At 44.0% G+C, this 18,554-nt stretch overlaps 1 protein-coding gene across 7 annotated transcripts in view; it reads right to left on the reverse strand.

Annotated features, from left to right (window-relative positions):
- Armh3 (armadillo like helical domain containing 3) overlaps nucleotides 1–14,323 on the reverse strand; it is a 202,672-nt gene extending 188,349 nt beyond the window's left edge. For 3 of the 7 annotated variants that reach the window (XR_010046018.1, XM_063244417.1, XM_063244411.1), the window contains exon 1: nucleotides 13,929–14,322. The gene's annotated coding sequence lies outside the window, so the exon portion shown is untranslated. Of the gene's footprint in view, nucleotides 1–13,928 lie in introns of all 7 variants that reach the window. The other 4 variants (XM_063244396.1, XM_063244401.1, XR_010046011.1 and 1 more) reach the window with 3 other exon arrangements.
- Nucleotides 14,324–18,554: the final 4,231 nt, after the last annotated feature.

An 18,554-nucleotide genomic window follows, 5' to 3' on the forward strand; every position in this document is an offset into this window, starting at 1 on the left:
TGTCTAAACTAAAATTTTAGTAAGGCCTATATCTACTGAATTTTCACTAACCCTTCATATTCTATTATGGCTTATAGAAAACTGTAGGAAAAAAAGGAAAAAAACTGACAGAAAGATAAGTCTTTCAGACAGTTTACATTATACAATATAGATCACGCCTCTGCCTTAGTCTCCATTCAGAACATTCCTGTGTCCTTAAAACAGGCTGTCAAGAGGAAGATGTCCTTATCCGGGAAAAACAAATTAGAAACCAAAAGGACACTATTAACATAAATCAAAAGCAGGGCAATTCTCAGCTTAGTGGATATAGATCTTGCCCTTGCTGGCTGCAGCCAGTTGATTAGCAGGGTGGCAAGACCAGACCCCCAGAACAGGAAAAGCACATGTTTACAAACACCCTCCTCTCAGGATTTATAATTGGGTTACAGCTAATCAATGACCACCTCAAATCTAATAAACTCTATTTCAGAATCAATACTTTCTAATAAGCAAACAGGAATAGGAGAGGAGGGAAAAACAATTCCAATCCAAACTACCAAATTTCCTAAGAAATTCAATTCTTCTCATCACTCTCCTTCCATTTGGAGCAAAGGAAATGCAGCTGCTGGCCTCAACTCATTACTCTCTGTCACAGTCTGACCACTGGCTGCACACCCTGAAGCAGCCACTTGGCCGCCATGCACGGCAGCGCAGGGAACACTGTAGAGGTGGCAGCCTACAGACAGTTCTCTCCATGTCTCAGCAGTTAAGCCTGTGCTGCTCAACTTGAAACGGAAGTGCCTGACTCCAGGGCAGGAAACTGCAGCACCTGGTAATGTGGAGGGATCTGCTTCCATCCTGCCAGGTCTGTTTACCTCCCCACGGTAGCTGGGGAAGGCACTGCGAGGAGCAGGTACAGGATGAATTGAGCCAGAGCGAGAACAAGGACCTCTCAGCCAGCTGGCAGGGCACACAATCACTGTGCTCCTCATTCTCAGCACAGATAAAAGGGGGTTGGAGTCTGCCTAGTGGCCCACAATATATCCCAACTCCGGGAAGCTGAGACAGAAAGATCACAAATCCAAGCCCAGCCAATTTAGCAAGACTCAATCTTAAAATTAAAAAAGGGTGGGTGTGTGGCTCAGTGTGAAAGCCCTGGGTTCAATCCTCAGTGGAGGAAAGACAGAGCAAGAGCAGGGAGAGGGAGGGAGGATGAAGGATGGAGAAAAAAAGAAAGAAAGGAAGAAAAAAGCCGGACGTGGTGGTACAAATCTCAGGAAGCTGAGGCAGGAGAATCATCAATTCAGGCCCAGCCTGGGCTATATAGTAAATTTAAAGCCAGCCAGAACTACATAGCAAAACCCTGTCTCAAAAAAAAAAAAAAAAAAAAAAGGAAAGAAAATGTAGTACTACACATATATATAATCCTAACACTCAGGCGGACAAGGCAGTAAGATCACCAGTTCAAGGCCAACCTGGGTTACATACATAGCAAGACTGTTTCAAAACAATTAACACCAAAGGGTAGCATACGCCTGTAACTGAGAGGCTGAGGCAGGAGGACTGTTTTAAATCCAAGCCTAAAAATCTAAACTAAATATTGAAACCCTGCCCAAAAATAAAAAAAAGGACCTGGTGTTGGTGACACATGCTTGTAATCCCAAGCACTCAGGAGGCTAAGGCAGGAGGATTGTCACAAGTTTGAGACCAGCCTGGGCTACACAGTGAACTCAAAGCCAGCCTGAACTGCATGATGAGACCCTGTCTCAAAAAGACAAAAAAAAGGGCGGGGGGGGGGGATGCACAGAGCCACAAAGAAAATGACCTGCAACCACAGGAGGGAGTAAGAAGCACTCCAAGGCTGTGTCATTATCCCTGTTATTCCTGGGTTTTAAACCCTTTCTGCAAAGCAGCAAACCCAGCAGAAGCACAGCAATGCACAGCAACCTAACCTCAGGCTCTAACAGATGCTCAGAAGTAAGACAGAAAGCATAGAGAAAAATCAGCCAAACTCTTCAATGAGGATTGCACCTAACGTCAGACTTAGTACAGACGACTCAGCAGGACAGCGCTTGGCCACCACCTGGGAGAAGGGAAAAAATCAGGCACAAATTTCCTATGATGACAGTGATCACTATGTATATCAAAAGTACACCAATAACATTAACTTTAAAAATCCCCTCACCCAAGTGGTAAATCCACCCAGCTCCTCCCCCACCCCACCCCCACGGGGCATACAACCTAAGGGCCTCTACATCCCCAGCCCTTTTTCTTTTCTAAGGATCTTGCTAAATTGCTCAATTTCTCAGGCTGGCCTTGAATGTGCAATCCTCCTGCTACAGCCTGCCAAATAGCTTCAGGATATAATTCTTTTCTCTCTTATTGGTACATTTTAGAGATACATAACATTCATCATAGGGAATTTGTGCCTGTACATGATACAGCTTGCTTTTTTCCCACTCCCCTCCCCTTCCTTCATTTCCTCTTCCTCTCAGTTATAAAAGCTTTGTTTCTATTTTTTTTTTCTAATTTTTTAATTTTTTCAGTACTGGGGATCAAACTCATGACCGCCTGCTTGCAAGGCAGGTGCTTTTGCTGCTGAGCTAAATCCCCCAGCCCGTTCCCAGTTTTTCTTGTCCCTTACTTCTTTTCCCCCTCCCTTGTTCCACTTATTTGAACACTTTCTTCCCCTTTCCCAATAACTATCATTTACACTTTCAGTCTCATACATCAGGAAAAAAATGCAGTATTTAGGGGCTGGGGATTTAGCTCAGCGGCATAAGCACCTGCCTTGCAAGCAGGCAGTCGTGAGTTTGATCCCTGGTACCGAAGGGGGAAAAAAATGCAGTATTTAAACATGTATGTTCAATTTATTTCACCTAGGAGTATGGTCTTAGGGTACATTTATTTAGCTATAGATGTCTCAAGTATATCCATCTTTATGGCATAGTAGTACTCCACTATATAAAAAACACCACATCTTCTTTATCAATTCATTGGTTAATGAGCATTTGGGTTGTTTCCAAGATTTGTCTATTACAAACTGTGCTGCTATAAACATTGGTATGCATATGTCTCTGAGGTATGATGCTTTTAATTCTTTTGGGAGATACCCAGAAGGGGAATAGCTGGGTTGAATGGGACCGCCAATCCTAGTTAAGGACTCTCCACACTGATTTCCACAGAGGTTGCACCAGCCTACCTTCCCACCAATAGTGAAGAAGGGTCTTTTCCCCCATAGCTCTTCCAGCATTCGTTATCGACTTCTTGATAATAGTCATTCTTTCTGGAGTGAGATAGGATCTCAGCACTGTGTTAATTTGCATCTCTCCAATGACCAGTAATGTTCAACATTTTTTCATTTCTACTTCTTCATCTGAGAAATGTCTATTCATTTCAGATGCCCAGTTTTGGGTCTTTAAATTTGAGGGATTTGATTTTTGAGTTCTTTATGTATTTTAGATATTAGTCCTTTGTCTGCGGAACAGCTGGCAAAAATGTTTCCCACACTGTAGGTTGTCTCTTCACTCAGTGGTTTCTTTTGCTATGCAAATAAGCTTTTTAGGTAGGGCTGAGGATTTAGCACAGTGGCCTAAGTACCTGAATGGCAAGTGCTAGGTCATGAGTTCAATCCCCTGTACCAAAAAGAAAAAAGCTTTTTAGATTTAGCTCAGTGGTGTAAGCACCTGCTGGAAGTGCAAGGTTGTAAACTCAATCCCCAGCATAAAAAAAACAAGCTTTTTAATGAGATTATGGTTGTTGATTCTTTGTGCTATTTTCTGTGTGATTGGGTTTTCATTCATAAAGTCTTTGCCGCTGGGTGTGATGGCTTTCACCTGTAATCCCAACACTAAGGAGGCTGAGGCAGGAGGATCACTGCAAGTTCAAGACCAGCCTGGGCTACAAACTGAGCTCAAGGCCAGCCTGAACTGCATAGCAAGACCCTGTCTCAAAAGTCCAAAAAATAAAGTCTTTGGGGCTGGGGATTTAGCTCAGCGGCATAAGCACCTGCCTTGCAAGCAAGTGGTCGTGAGTTCGATCCCCGGTACTGATTTAAAAAAAAAAAATTGAAAAAAAAAGTCTTTGCCTATACCAATGTCTTTCAAGAGTTCTACGTATTCTTTCTTCTAGTAGATTGAGTGCCTCTATTTTAATATTTAGATCTTTGACCCATTTTAATTTTAGGGCTTGGTGAAAGACATTGCTCTAGCTTTAATCTTTGGCATGTAAAAAGCCAAATACTTCCAGCACCATTTATTACAGAAGCTATCTTTCAGGCCAGGGGTTTAGCTCAGCAACGTAAGTGCTTGCTTGGCAAACATGAGGTCATGAGTTCAATCCCTAGTACCAAAAAAAAAAAAAAGGGGGAGCTGGGGATTTAGCTCAGCGGCATAAGGGCCTGTCTTGCAAGCAGGCAGTCGTGAGTTCGATGCCTGGTACCAATAAAAACGAAAAAGACAAAAAAAAAAAATAGAAGCTATCTTTCAATAGGAGAAGCTATCTTTCAATAGTTTGGCTCCTTTGTCAAAGATAAAGTGGCTGAGTGTGTTTGGAGTTGTTTCTGCATTAAAGGTATAATTATCTATATCTGCTTCACAATAAACTTTGCCTATTCTACCCAGGCAGAGGGAAAAAAAAAATTTTAAAAAGCCAAGTCATACAACTCTATAAAACCTGTATGTTAAGGAAAGCCAGCTACGCCTTTTTTTGTGTTTTTTTGTGGGTTTTGTTTGTGTTTTGAGACTGGGTCTCACTAAACCACTAAATTTCCAGGCTGGGGCTGGATTTGTGATCTTCCTGGCTCAACCTCCAGAGTGCTGGGATTACAGGCATAGGTATACACACACAATATATATATAACCCACACACTTCAGATCCTTGCACTAGGAGGAGTCAATTAAGTCTCTTGAGGGTTTTGGTTTTTGGGGTACTGAGGACTTAATCCAGGGCTCCACACTGATTTACATTCCCAGTCTCTTTATTTCTTATTTTGAGACAGTGTCTCTTGAGGCTGCCCAGGCTGGCTTCACAGCTGTGTGCCTCAATGCCTAGTGTCCAAGAACCACTGGAAATAAAGAAAGTGAAGCAGTGAGTCAGGCTGGACCACAGCAAGCTGAGCTGCTACTGTTACCTACTGTGCTAAGTGGTCTCTGAAAGGCAGAGAAGCAGACAGAAGCAGAGAAGGCTGTGTACATGCAAAGCTGAGGGCCTCTGGGCAGCTGGGTGGCAGTTCTTCATGAGTGAGAAGTGCACACTCCTCAGCCCTCATGGACAAACTGTGGAGGGTTTCAAGTGCTGTGGCAGAAACTAGAAGGTAACTGTCACACACACGTGTACATGGACAGAAGTAATGGTGAGGTGAAACAAAGCAATCCATAAATGAGATGGTAGAAATCTTGGAAGGGAAAACTGAAAATGAATTTTCAAGTGTTTAGTCATGTTGCTCTATTTATCCAATATGCCACATTTTTTAAAAAATGCTGAAATACACAAAATTTTGTGTGTGTGTAGTATTGGGGCTTAACCCCAGGGTATCTGCACTAAGCTACATCCCCAACCCTTACTTATTTTTGAGATAGGTTCTTGCTAAGTTGTCCAGGTTGGGGTTGAACTGCAATTCTCCTGCCTCAGACTCCCAAGTGCTGGGATTACAGACATACGCCACCACAGCTGGGTAACTGATGCTATTTTAATTGAGCCTAGGAAGTCCTCTGAAAGTAATCCTCTAGGGGCTGGGGATTTAGCTCAGCGGCATAAGCGCCTGCCTTGCCAGCAGGCAGTCCTGAGTTCGATCCCTGGTACCGATAAAAACGAAAAAGACCAAAAAAAAAAAAAAAAAAAAAAAAGAAAGTAATCCTCTATCAAAACTTAATAATGGGCTGGGAAAATAGCTCTACGGCACAGAGTCTGCCTGGCAAGGGTGAGGTCATGAGTTTGATTCCCAGTGCTTAAAAAAAAAAAAAAAACTTTTAGTAATAACCCAGGCATCATGGCACATGACTGTAATCCCAACACTCAGTAATACAGTGAAACTGTCTCAAAAAAAAAGAAAGAAAAAACCAAAAACTTAATAAAGAAAAGATACTGTAAAAGAGGAGAGAGAAGCCAAGTATGCTAGCCTAGCACATATCTGTAATCCCAGCACCTGGAATGCTGAGGCAGGAAGATCACCATAACATCAGTGTCAGCCTGGGCTACATAGTGAGTTCAAGTCCAACCTGAACTACATAGAAAGACCCTGCCTCAAAAAAAAAAAATCTAGCTGTAAATAACTGGTACACTACTCACCCAGCACACATGACATTCTGAGTTCACTCCTCATTACCAGAAAAATAAAAAGTTATGTGTTCCCTACACTCTTCTGCAAGGCCTAGCAACTCTGGCCCTAGATATTAACACTATAAGCACTTTAGAGAATGTAAACTGTTCTACCTCCAAGCCCAATCCTTCACCTCATCCCCTAATACATCTTTTTCTCATAGAAAATGTGGCTGTCACTCTCTTCCCTTCTGAAAGCCCCGAATGGTGGTCACATTCTACTGTTGGACAGGATTCCTTGGCACGGTTTCTGTCAGTAGCATGGCACACATGTCCCCCAATTCCACCCTGCAGACTGCCTAGGAAAAAAGCATATAGCTCTTTCCACTTCACTGCATCTTTCCTGTGAGTTCCTCGACACCTTCATCTCCAACATAAAAACAGCAGTGACATCCTTAAGCCCTCTGCCCGAAACCCCTCCATGGGATGCACCAGGAAAGGACAGATGCTCTCTCTTTGCACTTTGTTCTGTCAATTTATTCTTTTAATTTATGGAGATGAAATTGATTTTTCAATACTGGGACTCTGTAACATTGAACTACAGTCCCAGCCCTTTCCATTTTTTTCTTTTATTTTGTTTGCTCTGTTGTGTTTTGTTTTGAGAAAGAGTCTTGCTAAGTTGCCCAGAGGAACTTAAACTTACAGTGCTCTTCTAGCTCAGCCACCTTCAGTGCTCCAATTACAGGCATGGGCCACTCACTGCCAGCAGCTTCAGTGAATTTTTTCTTTTTTGAGGCAGGATAGCTCAGGCTGGCCTTGAGTTCATTATGTATACCAGGCTGGCCTCAAACTTGTCCTCAGCCTCCCAAGTGCTGGGACTACAGATATGTGCCACCATACCCAGCAGTGATAAAAGTCTACGTTCTTGGGGCTGGGGATTTAGCTCAGCGGCATCCCTGGCACCAATAAAAACAAAAAACACCAAAAAAAAAAAAAAAAAAAGTCTACGTTCTTTTTTAAGAACACAGCCTCCCACTTGGAGTGATACATTAACACCCTAACATTTACTATGCACTTGACACTGTTCTCAGTATTAAATACTCTGTATTTAATGTCTACAATAATCAGATAAAATAGGTATTACTGCCCTAATTTTATAAGAATTTTACTTTGCCCAATATAAGCAGCAAATGGTGAAGCCATGAACATCCTCTATCTGGTAGCCCTTCTTCATGTCAGAATGTCCTGTGAGTGCAAACATCAGGTGTTAGTAGCTGGCAAAATATTAAGAACTACAACCTGTTAAAAGTGAAAACTCTACGCATACTGCTAACTGATCCATAATATTAACATTCCCACTTTATCCAAGAAAAGTCAACTCAGCCAGGTGTGGTAGTAATGCTTGGAATCCCAGCACTCAGAAGGCCAAGGCAGGAAGATCACTGAGAGCTCAAAACCAGCGAGGGCTACATAGTGAGTTCAAGGCCAGCCACCACAAAGCCCAGCTGACTGAGCTAGCATACGAGCCACGTGAAGGGAAGGACCATCTCTCACATGGGCTCTGGACAGTGCTCATAGCAGAGTGGGTGTTGAGCCTCTCCTTGAAAGTGGAAGTAACTTAGACACTCCCCCAAATGGCAAAACCAGAAATTTCCCAGTCTTTCCTGTCAGTAACAATCAGTCTGTGCCTACTGCAGGTGACCTCACTTCAGAGAGGACCACAGGACCTGGTCCCATCAGCATCTGCCAGGTGCTGCTGCTACCAGGTTTCGCAAACCAATAATGCAGACAACCTGACACAACCACATCACGTTTCTTTTCAAATTACTGTACACAAAACCAATCCCTAACTGAGAGGGAAAATTTCAGGAAATTCTGACTAAAAACCACATTTCTCTGACATCTACAATGAGAATTCATTGTGAGATCCTCTCACCAAGAACAGGAAGTGCCTGTAAACTAATAGCATCTCCTGTGCACCTGGCACTGCTACTTCTCAAGCAACAAGCAGCAGCAAATCGTCACTCAGCTCTCAAGTCCTTCCTGCTGGGCCACAGGAGTCTCATGAATACCACTTAAGGTAAATGCAAACCACAGAGCTGGAGATAGGTATGGCTCCATAATAGTGTTTGCCTACCATGCAAAAGGTCAGGGACTCAAACTCCATCTGTAAAAAAGAGCAAGAAAATGAAGATGATAAAACAGACTATCATAGTCTTCTTAGTGGAAATCCAAATGGTAACTACGACCTAACAAACTCAATAAATTTCTTGCTAGTTTTGTATTTTACAGCACCAGAGACTTCTTGTGCACTGGGCTACACCCCAGCCCCCTTTGTAATTTTTTTTTTAAAAACAGGGTCTTGCTAAATCCTTACACTGCCCAAACTGAACTTGGACTTGATCATCCAGCCGTAGCCTTTCAGAGTGCTGGGATTACAAGGGATCTCCACCATGTTCCCCCTTCAGTCTACCATTTTTGTTCAATTTTTGTAGTACTAGGGATCAAATCTAGAGCTAAAGCATGACAACCACTGAACTCCCACTGAACTGTATCCCCAAACCCTTTCTGCTAGCTTAGAAACAGCTAATCAAGACCTAATAATAACACAATCATAGCACAAGACAGAAAAGAACCAAAGTATTACTGAGGTCTCTGTCTTGAAAAGCTCACTATTAAGTAGAATCACATATCTGTATATTTGTTAATAAACAAAATAAATATTTTTCCTCAGGGTTGTTTTTCATATAAACCCTCACTTATTTAGAACTATTGCCAAGTTATGGTACACAGATGTACAATCCCAGCTCACTGGAAGACTGAAGCTGGACAATCACAAATTCAAGCTCAAACTGGGCAAATCATCAAATTTCCAAGATCCAGTCTCAAAGTAAAAAGTAAATTTATAAGGAGTGATGAGCTGGGCATGATGGCACATGCCTGTAATCCCAGCACTCCAGAGGCTGGAGGCAGGAGGATTGCTGCAAGTTCAAGGCCAACTTGGGGATATATAGTGAGTTCAAGGCCAACCTGTACTAAATATAGCAAGAGCCAGTCTCAAAAAACGAAAAAAAGTAAATAAAATACAATTTTAAAACAAAAGAGATGGTGTAACTCAATAGGAAGGCCTTGCGTTCAATACTCAGTACTTAGAGGGGAAAAAAAGATTTGAGGTACAATCAAAAACTTTTAAAAATTTCTTACAGTAAGAAAATATACCACCAACAGAACAAGGTGATACACACCTCTAATCCCAGCACTTGGGAGCCTGAGGCAGAGGATCACTGAAAATTGAAAGCCAGCCTTGACTATATGGCAAGACCCCATCTCAATAAAAAAAAAAAAAAAAAAAAAAAGCCTCCATTAATTTCCCTTACAATAGCTCCCAGCACTGCAAACACACTTAGCATCATTCTGCCACTTTCTGAAGCAGTCTGAGGGTCTGAGTTCACAAACAGCCAGACTGTAGCCATAAGGTAACTAGACTTCCCTCCCACTGCCCGCTAATGTCTCCTTTTGTACCGCCTACAAGGAGCTTGATTTCAGCACACCTGACTGTCTCTCCTCACTTCTTCCTATAGTCACCCCAGCCTTTAACAACCTATAATGGGCTGCAGATTTAAGTTTCTCTAACACGCGCCCAGCCTTGGGTTTGATCCACAGCACTACCAAAACAAATATCGAACCAAACTGGGCATAGTGGCACACCTATAATCCCACCACTCAGGAGGCTAAGGCAAGAGGATCACAAGTCTGAGGCCAGCCTGGGCTACACAGTGAGTTCAAGGCCCTATCTCAAAAACAAATGAGCCAGGCCCTATCTCAAAAACAAATGAACAAACAAGGGTCTGGGCATTTAGCTCAGTGACTTAAGTGCCTGTCTGGCAAGCGCAAGGTCATGAATTTGATCCCTAGTATAAAAAAAAAAGAAAGCTAAAAAAATATAAAACAGACAAAACTGTCCTGCCGGGGATATAGCTCATCTAAACAGTGCCTGTGGGGGCTGAGGATTTAGCTCAGCAGCATAAGTGCCTGCCTTGCAAGCAGGCAGTCGTGAGTTCAATCCCTGGTACCGATAAAAAGACAAAAAAAACAAAAAAACAAAAAACGAGACAAGTAAATGCCACTGACCGGCTTGCTTCCTTTTTTAATATTTTTTTATTTTAACTGCTGTGACTTGAGACAGGGTCCTACTATGTAGTCTATGCTGGCTTGGAACTCACAATCTTTGTGCTTCAGCCCCAAGTGCTAGGATTGCAGGTGTGGGCCACCAAGCCTGGGCACATCTTTCATAATTTTAATCTTTACTTGCCACTCCTGATTTTAAAAATTCTAGTGGCAGGCTGAGGATTTAGCTCTGCAGCACAGGTGCCTGCCTAGCAAGCACACAGTCTTAGTAGTCCCAGTACTAAAAAAAAATTTCCAATGGCTCTCCACCTTCATTTCAGTCTCATCATCAAGCAATGTCCCCACCACACATCCTGTTTTGGAAAAATTCTGTCTCATGCTGAGGCTGGAACTCAGGGTTCAGAGCTGGCTAACAAGCATTCTCCCACTGAGCAACAGGCCCAGCCCAGAAACACGCTATTTGTTCTCTCATTTGCCCTATGCCTTCTGCAAATGCTGCTCTCTCAAACCAGAATGTCCTTTCTTATTTGTGCAAGCTCCTACTTATTCTTCCAAACACCCAACTCAAGTATTTCCACGACAAAGATCTCCCTGACTCTCCTAAGCAGGATTCTCTTCATACCATACAGACGGCTTTATATGGACATGTAACACACAGCACTACAAAATCTTGTCATGCCACCAGTGGTGGTACTTTCCTGTGATCCCAGCTACTCGAGGCTGAGGCAAAAGGATAGAGGCCAGTCTGAGTAACTTCCTGAGATGCTTGCTGCCTCTAAACAGAAAGACCAAAACCAAGGTTGGGGATGTAGCTCAGTGTTAGAGCACTTGTATAGCAAGCACAAGGCCCTGAGTTCAACTCCACCAAAAACAAGAGCATTTCCCATCAAACTACATCCTTCATCATTATGGTCTTAAAGGAGGGTACTATTTGTATTCTCAGTGTCAGTTACACAGTAAGCATTCAATATATGTTTGCTGAATTAAAAACTCATCCTCGGGGCTGGAGGTTTAGCTCAGCGGCATAAGCGCCTGCCTTGCAAGCAGGCAGTCGTGAGTTCGATCCCTGGTACCGATAAAAATGAAAAAGACAAAAAAAAAAAAAAAAAAAAAACAAAACCTCATCCTCATAGATGCTGAATCAATTTATAACATGGTCATTTCCTCTGAACTTTATAGATTCCTAACTTGCAGTCTATGAAGTTCTAAATTTCCTTACAACAGCTTTGGAGTCCCCATGTTTGTTTCTTTCTTTTCATGTTTGTTTTGTATAAATGTTGAAGTAGGGGCTGGGGATTTAGCTCAGTGGTAAAAGGACCTGCCTGACAAGTGCAAGATCATGAGTCCGAACCCCAGCACCAAAAAAAAAAAAAAAAAAAAAAAACGTTGAATTAGTCAACTATAATGACTGAAAAAAATCTAAGGAAAACAACAAAAGCCAGGATCAAAAATTCAAGTCCAGCCAAAGCAACTCAGAGCCTTTGCAAGACTCTGTCATAACATCAAAAAAAAAAAAAAAAAAAAAAAAAAAAATCATGGGGCTGGGGATTTAGGTCAGCAGCATAAGCACCTGCCTTGCAAGCAGGTGGTCGTGAGTTCGATATCCAGTACCGATAAAAAACAAAAAGAAAAAGAAAAAAAAAATCGTGAAACTTAGTGAGAAAACCCTGAGTTCAGTCCTCAAGACTGAGAAAAAATATTGGGAGGGGGTACTGGTTGGTTTTTTGAGACAGGGTCTCCCTATGTAGGTTCAGGATGGCCTTAAACTCACTACATAGTGCAGGACAGCCAGGGGAAGCCTAAAGATATACAGTGCGCCACCTCCCCCAACCCTCTACCACCAAATTTTTTTTGGTCTTTGTGTGTGTGTCTGGGATTGAGCTCAAGGCTTCGAGTTTGCCAAGCAGACTCCACTGAGCTAAATCCCTGGGGGGTTTTTTTTGTTGTTTTTTTGTTTTTGTTTTGTCTTTTTCGTTTTTATCAGTACCAGGGACCGAACTCACAACTGCACACTTGCAAGGAAGGCGCTTATGCCGCTGAGCTAAATCCCCAGCCCCCCCCCCCACCCTTTTTTTAAGACAGGGTCTGGCTTTGCAGTTCAGGGCAAGCTTGAGTTCATTTTATAGCTCCAGCTGGTCTCAAACTTGCAACAATCCTCCTGCCTCAGCCTCCAAGTGCTGGTATTACAGGCATGTGCCACCATGCCTGACTCCAAAACAAACTGGTTTTTTGTTTTTTGGGGTTTTTTTTTTTGAGCAGAATATTTGAGAAAAAGAAAGCTTCTGTCACAGAGACACAAGAGGTCCTGAGTGGATTGCCCCAAAACAAATTTTTAAAACGCTCCCTTAATCCTAAGAATAAGACTTTCCTAACTTGAAGAATCTACCCTTCCCTGATGAAATATCCTGCACTTATTCACATAGAAATTAGTATACACATACATTCAACGAAAGGCACACCCAAAATTACTCCGAGTGACTTGTACTAAATTGACAGCAGCTACACAAACCACGTTTGTCCTAACTGCCTTGGTTAACAAACAGTCTTCAAATCTGAGAGCCATCTGTGTGTCAGTGCACCATGGCCTATAATCCAAGGATTTGTGAGGCTGAGGCAGGAGAATCCCTACTAAGAATTAAAGGTCCGCCGAACTACACAAGACCCTGTCTCAAAGAGAAAGAGAGAGAGAGAGAGAGAGAGAGAGAGAGAGAGAGAGAGACAGAGAGACAGAGAGAGAAAGAGAGAAAGAGACAGAGAGACAGAAAGAGAATGAGAATTGCTGATGGTGCCATACTCATTGGGGCCTGGCTCAATTTTCCTGCTGCCCTGCTTTCCAGAGGCTGCACCCCCTCAGCTTTGAGGGCTCCTTATTTCCCAGGGCTTGTATCAAGCTACCCCAGAAAATATTTCACTGACTCTGTGTAAAAGGTGGGTGAAGCCCATCAGCTGGAGACTGAAGGCAGGAGGATAAGACAGCTCAGGACACCTTAAGACATCCTACAAGCCGGGCTTGCGGGTGCATGATTGGGATTCCGGCACTCTGGGAGACTGAGGCAGGAGGATCTCAAATTCGAGCCCAACAAGTGGGTAACTCAGTGACTTAGACAAACCCTGTCTCAAAATTTAAAGTTAAGGAAAATATTAATAAGTAATAAATTAATAAAACTCAGTATCCCATTACTAAAAGAAAAACAAGGGCACCCACAAACCCGGAGGCCTGGCCGCCCATAGCCCTCCCGGGCCAAGCGGCCCCTAGAGGAAGCAGCAGGCGGGGGCAAGCCCCGCGCAGGGGTCAAAGGTCAGAGCCGGGCTTCCGGGAGAGGCGGGCGGAGGCTAGGCTGGAGCGGGCGCCGGAAGGACAGACCGCGGGAGGAGCGGCGCCAACTCCCCGGGTTTAGGCGCCGGCCGGCCCAACCCCGCCGCCACCTGCGGCCCTCGGCCTTCCTCTGCGTCTCCGCGGTCCCAGGTTCTCGTCGCGGCGGGCGCAGGCCCCGCTCCTCAGCGCCTCCAGGCCGTGCCCTCGCACGGCGGGCACTCCACAGGTGCAGGCCGGCACCTCTTACCGAGCCCCGACTCCTCCTCTGCCGCCCGGGCCGCTCGCTCCCTACGCCGCTGCAGCCGCTCTTGCTCCCGAGCGCGCGCCCGATCTCCCGGCCCGCCACTCCTCGCCAGGTCCTAAAGTCCGGCCTGCGGTGCTCGCCCGCGCCTGCTCCCCACAGTGGCCTCGGACCACGACTCCCAGCAGGCACCGCGACAACTACGGCATCGCGAGAATGAACTTGGCGCAGGCTTTTAAGAGACTGATGGGAAGGGGACTGTAGGAAACATGACAACCCTGCAGAATGTAATCTCAGCACTCCGGAGGCTGAGGCAAGAGGCTCATCATGAGTTCGAGGCCAGTCTGAACTACACTAGCACAACCCTGTCTCAAAGAAAAAAAAAAATGGTAGATTTAACTTAGCGGTTCATTCCAGGAGTAATGCCTCTAGAAACACTGGCAAAGTTTGTAAGAATTTTGTGTTCCAAAATATTTACTGCAAATTTGTCAGTGAAATATTGGAAGCAAACTCATTGAACAGTTACGGTATGTGCAAAACACCGTGTAAACGTGGGGGGGGGGGGTTTGGTGGCCCACACCTGTATTTCCAGCACTGTGGGAGACAAGAGACAAGAGGTTCACAAGTTCCAGCCCAGCCTGGACAATCTAGTGACTTGGTGAGAATCTATCAAAAATAAAAAAGGACTGGGGATGTAGCTCAGGACAAAGGCCCTGGGTTCAGTACACACACTCACAGGCCCGGCTGGTGCCCAGCCTGGAATATTTAATGAGAGCCTGTTTCAAAGAACCACAAAAGAGGGATTGGGGATGTAGCTCAGTGGTGGAGTGCCTGCTTAGTATTTGTGAGGCCTTTGGGCTCATCCCCAGCACCATACAAACAGCACTGCCACCTAGTACATGTGTACAACACGTGTATATTTCCATTGTGATGACTGAAATGGCCAGGTACAGTGAGAAAAACATTCTGAGTGATTAGTTCATCTAATGTTCTAGGATTTATAGAAGAATGTGAGCTGCTGTGTGTGTGGAGTGCTAGCCATCATACCAGGAAAGACAAAAACACAAACTCAGGTTCTCTGTAGATTTTTATTTTTCTCCTCTACTTATGTAGCAGGACTCTCTTATGGAGTTAAGGATACACCAAGGCTTATCTTTCCAGGAAACAACTTCATTCCTGGGCTCCATGGGCCAAAAGGCTGAGCTCAAAATGGCAGAATTTTGCCTTTTATTCAATTTTTTTGTCTTCATTTCCCTTAAATGGTAACACAGTAACATACTACATTTTATTCTGGTACAGTCTATGTCACACAGCCATACTAGAACTACACAGGCATATCTAGGAACTAACCATGCCCTGTTGATCCGGCCTGCAGATCAATCCGTGGGGCATCCCTGGAGGCGGAACAGGGATTAAATAAAAGACACAGGGAAGACAAAGAGAGATAGAAATAAGTCGAGATAATCCGATCAAGCCCCCGTTTATTCAGGAAGTGATCACATCTTTTATAAGCCAAGGGCAGGAGGTGGGACAGGAAGAGGCTATGGGGATGAATACAACAGGGTCACTGTCACATCCGGGTACGTGACGTAAGCAGGAGAGGATTATGGTTAATGTAGGCAGACGCGGTGCTAATAGGGGAGAGAGGCAGGGAGGCAGCAATGGGCTGTTGCTCGGCTCCCTACACCCTGTCACCTTTCCTCATTCTGAGAATGCCTTCACTGCATTCCTTTGGGAGGATCTGTACCACCCTTACACAGTAACATCATGATGTGGTTATCTGTGCCTAGCATGGTGCAGGCCTATAATCCCAGCCCTTGAGAGGCTGAGGCAAGAAGGATCACTTTGAGTTCAAGGCCAGCCTGGGCTATATACTAAATTCCATGCCAGCCCAAATTACATATTGAGACCCTGTCTCAAACAGACAGACAAAACACATGATTACTTGCTAGGGGTGGATGGAAAGAATAGGGAGGCAAACCTCAATTACTGGAATACCAGTGAGAAGCCCTTTGTCCAGCTGAAAGGATCCCATTCTGTACCTGATCTCCTTTCAACAAAGATTTGTTTCACACCTGCCATAAAAAAGAAAAAAGTTGGGGCTGGGGATTTCGCTCAGCGGCATAAGCACCTACCTTGCAAGCAGGCAGTCGTGAGTTTGATCCCAGGTACCAAAAATAAATAAATAAATAAAAAAGTTACAATTCTGAGACAGTATTGTAACCAAGGCATACAAAGATAGATAGAGATATGTACAATTCAATGTTTCAAATCCCAGACCAAGTTATCAAGATCAGGTTTAGTGCTTTCTGTGGTGGTACATCTCTGCAGTCCCAACACTCTGAGGCAGGAGGATTACAAATATGACCCCAGACTAGACAAGCAATTTATCAAGATACTGTCACAAGGCTAAGAATGTAGCAGACTTAGAAAAGCTAGAGTTAAATATGCATTGATGTAGGTAACCACTCAAGACTGCTTCGGAACTCCAAGGGAATGTCTAAGAAACCTATGGATGTGAGCCCACTTGTCTAGCGCAGGCACACAGTGGGATCCAGTTAAATGACCATGACTTAGTACAGGTAAACACAAATGTGCTGATTATGTCACTGTGTAAGAATGTAAATATTAGGGGACTGGGGATTTAGCTCAGCGGCTAAGTGCCTGCCTTGAAAGCAGACAGTCATGAGTTCAATCCCCGGTACCAATAAAAAGGAAAAAGACCAAAAAAAAATTATAAAAGAATGTAAATATTAGGTAGCAACCTGTGTAAGAATTATACAATGAAGACACAGGCAGTTCTCACTCTGGCACTCTGCTCTGCTCCATGCTGATGTCTTGCACTGGTACGTCCTTTAACTTCAGGACCTCACCTGCAAAAATCTTCTGTGGGCCCCCGAAAGTGAGCCAACAACTGACAATTCAAAGAAGGAAAAAAATCTATGTCACTCTCCAAAGAAGGTAAATAGAGTAAAGTGTCAAGTGGCCAGGTGTGGTGGCACACACTGAGGCAGAAGGACCACTGAGTCGCAGTGAGTCCAAGGCTATCCTAAATTACATGATGAATCCCTGTCCCAACACTTTGCCCCACGCCCAAAAAAAGAGGACAGGAGAGGAGGAAAAGAAAAGGTAGGGGCATGAAAGTGTAGCTGCATGGTATATCCTACTCCTACCAGGAAAGTAAATTCAGTACAGATCTAGACTACAGCAAATTCAGAAGATCACATGCTGGATAGTTAAGAGAACGACTTTTGTAACACTGTGTGACTAGATCTCATCAGCTACCTATACACCTATGTAATTTTGGATAATTACTTTAGTTCCTGGAGTTTCAACTTGCTCATCTGGGAAATGGGGGTAAGAAATCTTATGTCAGCATGGTATGGTGGTTGCTAGAATTATGGGGCGGCGGCTGAAAAAGATAAGTATGAAATATAAATAATCAGGGGCTGGGGATTTAGCTCAGCAGCATAAGCGCCTGCCTTGCAAGCAGGCAGTCGTGAGTTCGATCCCTGGTACCAATAAAAACGAAAAAGACAAAAAAAAAAAAAAAAGAAATATAAATGACCTTTATTTTAAGAATGCGGTGAGAGGGGCTGGAGGTTTAGCTCAGCAGCGTAAGCGCCTGCCTTGTAAGCAGGCAGTTGTGAGTTCAATCCCTGGTACCGATAAAAAGGAAAAAGACAAAAAAAAAAAAGAATGCGGGGAAAGGCCCCCCAATCCCGTGGGGTGCAGCATCTTCCCCCGGGGTCGGCAATCTCTCCATGGGACACATGGAGTGGGGGCATACATGTAGCTTAGGTTTGGGGTAGAGCTTGAGGGGACATTATGGATGCACAGGTATCTCATTGGCACTCGTTTGGCACCAGGGACAAATTCCTAGGGGTGGGGAAGATGGGGTCACAGGTAAATTCGTAGGGGTGGGGGAGATGGAGCTCCTTGGTTTCACCTGAGGCTTTACTGGCTACAGTGTCCTGTCTGGACCAAAATCCTTTCATACCCCATCTTATGATTATTATTATGAAAAGGGCTGGATATTTGGGTTTTTTTATTGTTTCCTGCTGGAAGGGGCGCTGTACTGAGGTCTAGGGGAGTTGACGGGATGACTGTTGATGCCCATGTAGAAGCTGGTGCCAGGTGTTTTAGCCAGGACAACTTTATCATTGGTGAATGCACGTATGTTAGACTGGAAAAACAAAGAGACAAGATGTTATGAGGCGGTATGGTATGGTCATATTTAAGGACCCAGGTGAGGTAGAAGGAAAGGTGCTTTTGATTTAGATATGTCATTTTATCAGGACCACGTTGAGGTAGAAACATTTCCACGGTAAGGCAGAACTCTGCAAAATAAATGTGGGGTTAGGAGGAGTGAAGTTATGAGAAGTGATTACTCCCCCATCTGAAAGGGTAAAAGTTAAGAGGTTAAGGATTGTCTCTGGTATGCATGATGTGGGAGTCTTTATGAAATACTATTGAGAGTCCTGCTGTAAAAAAGAATAAGAAATTAGAAACCAAATTGGGTAACAAAACATGACAGCCTAAGAGTTGTGGTTGTGAGGCCTTGGTGAAATGGAGATGAGTAGGCAAAATGATGGTTAGATCTAGGGCTAGAAGGGCACCACTTAGCCTGAG

The sequence above is a fragment of the Cavia porcellus genome, unplaced genomic scaffold (assembly GCF_034190915.1).
Source record: "Cavia porcellus strain 051 isolate PalLab524CR breed Dunkin Hartley unplaced genomic scaffold, mCavPor4.1 scaffold_2, whole genome shotgun sequence".
Lineage (NCBI taxonomy): Eukaryota > Metazoa > Chordata > Mammalia > Rodentia > Caviidae > Cavia > Cavia porcellus.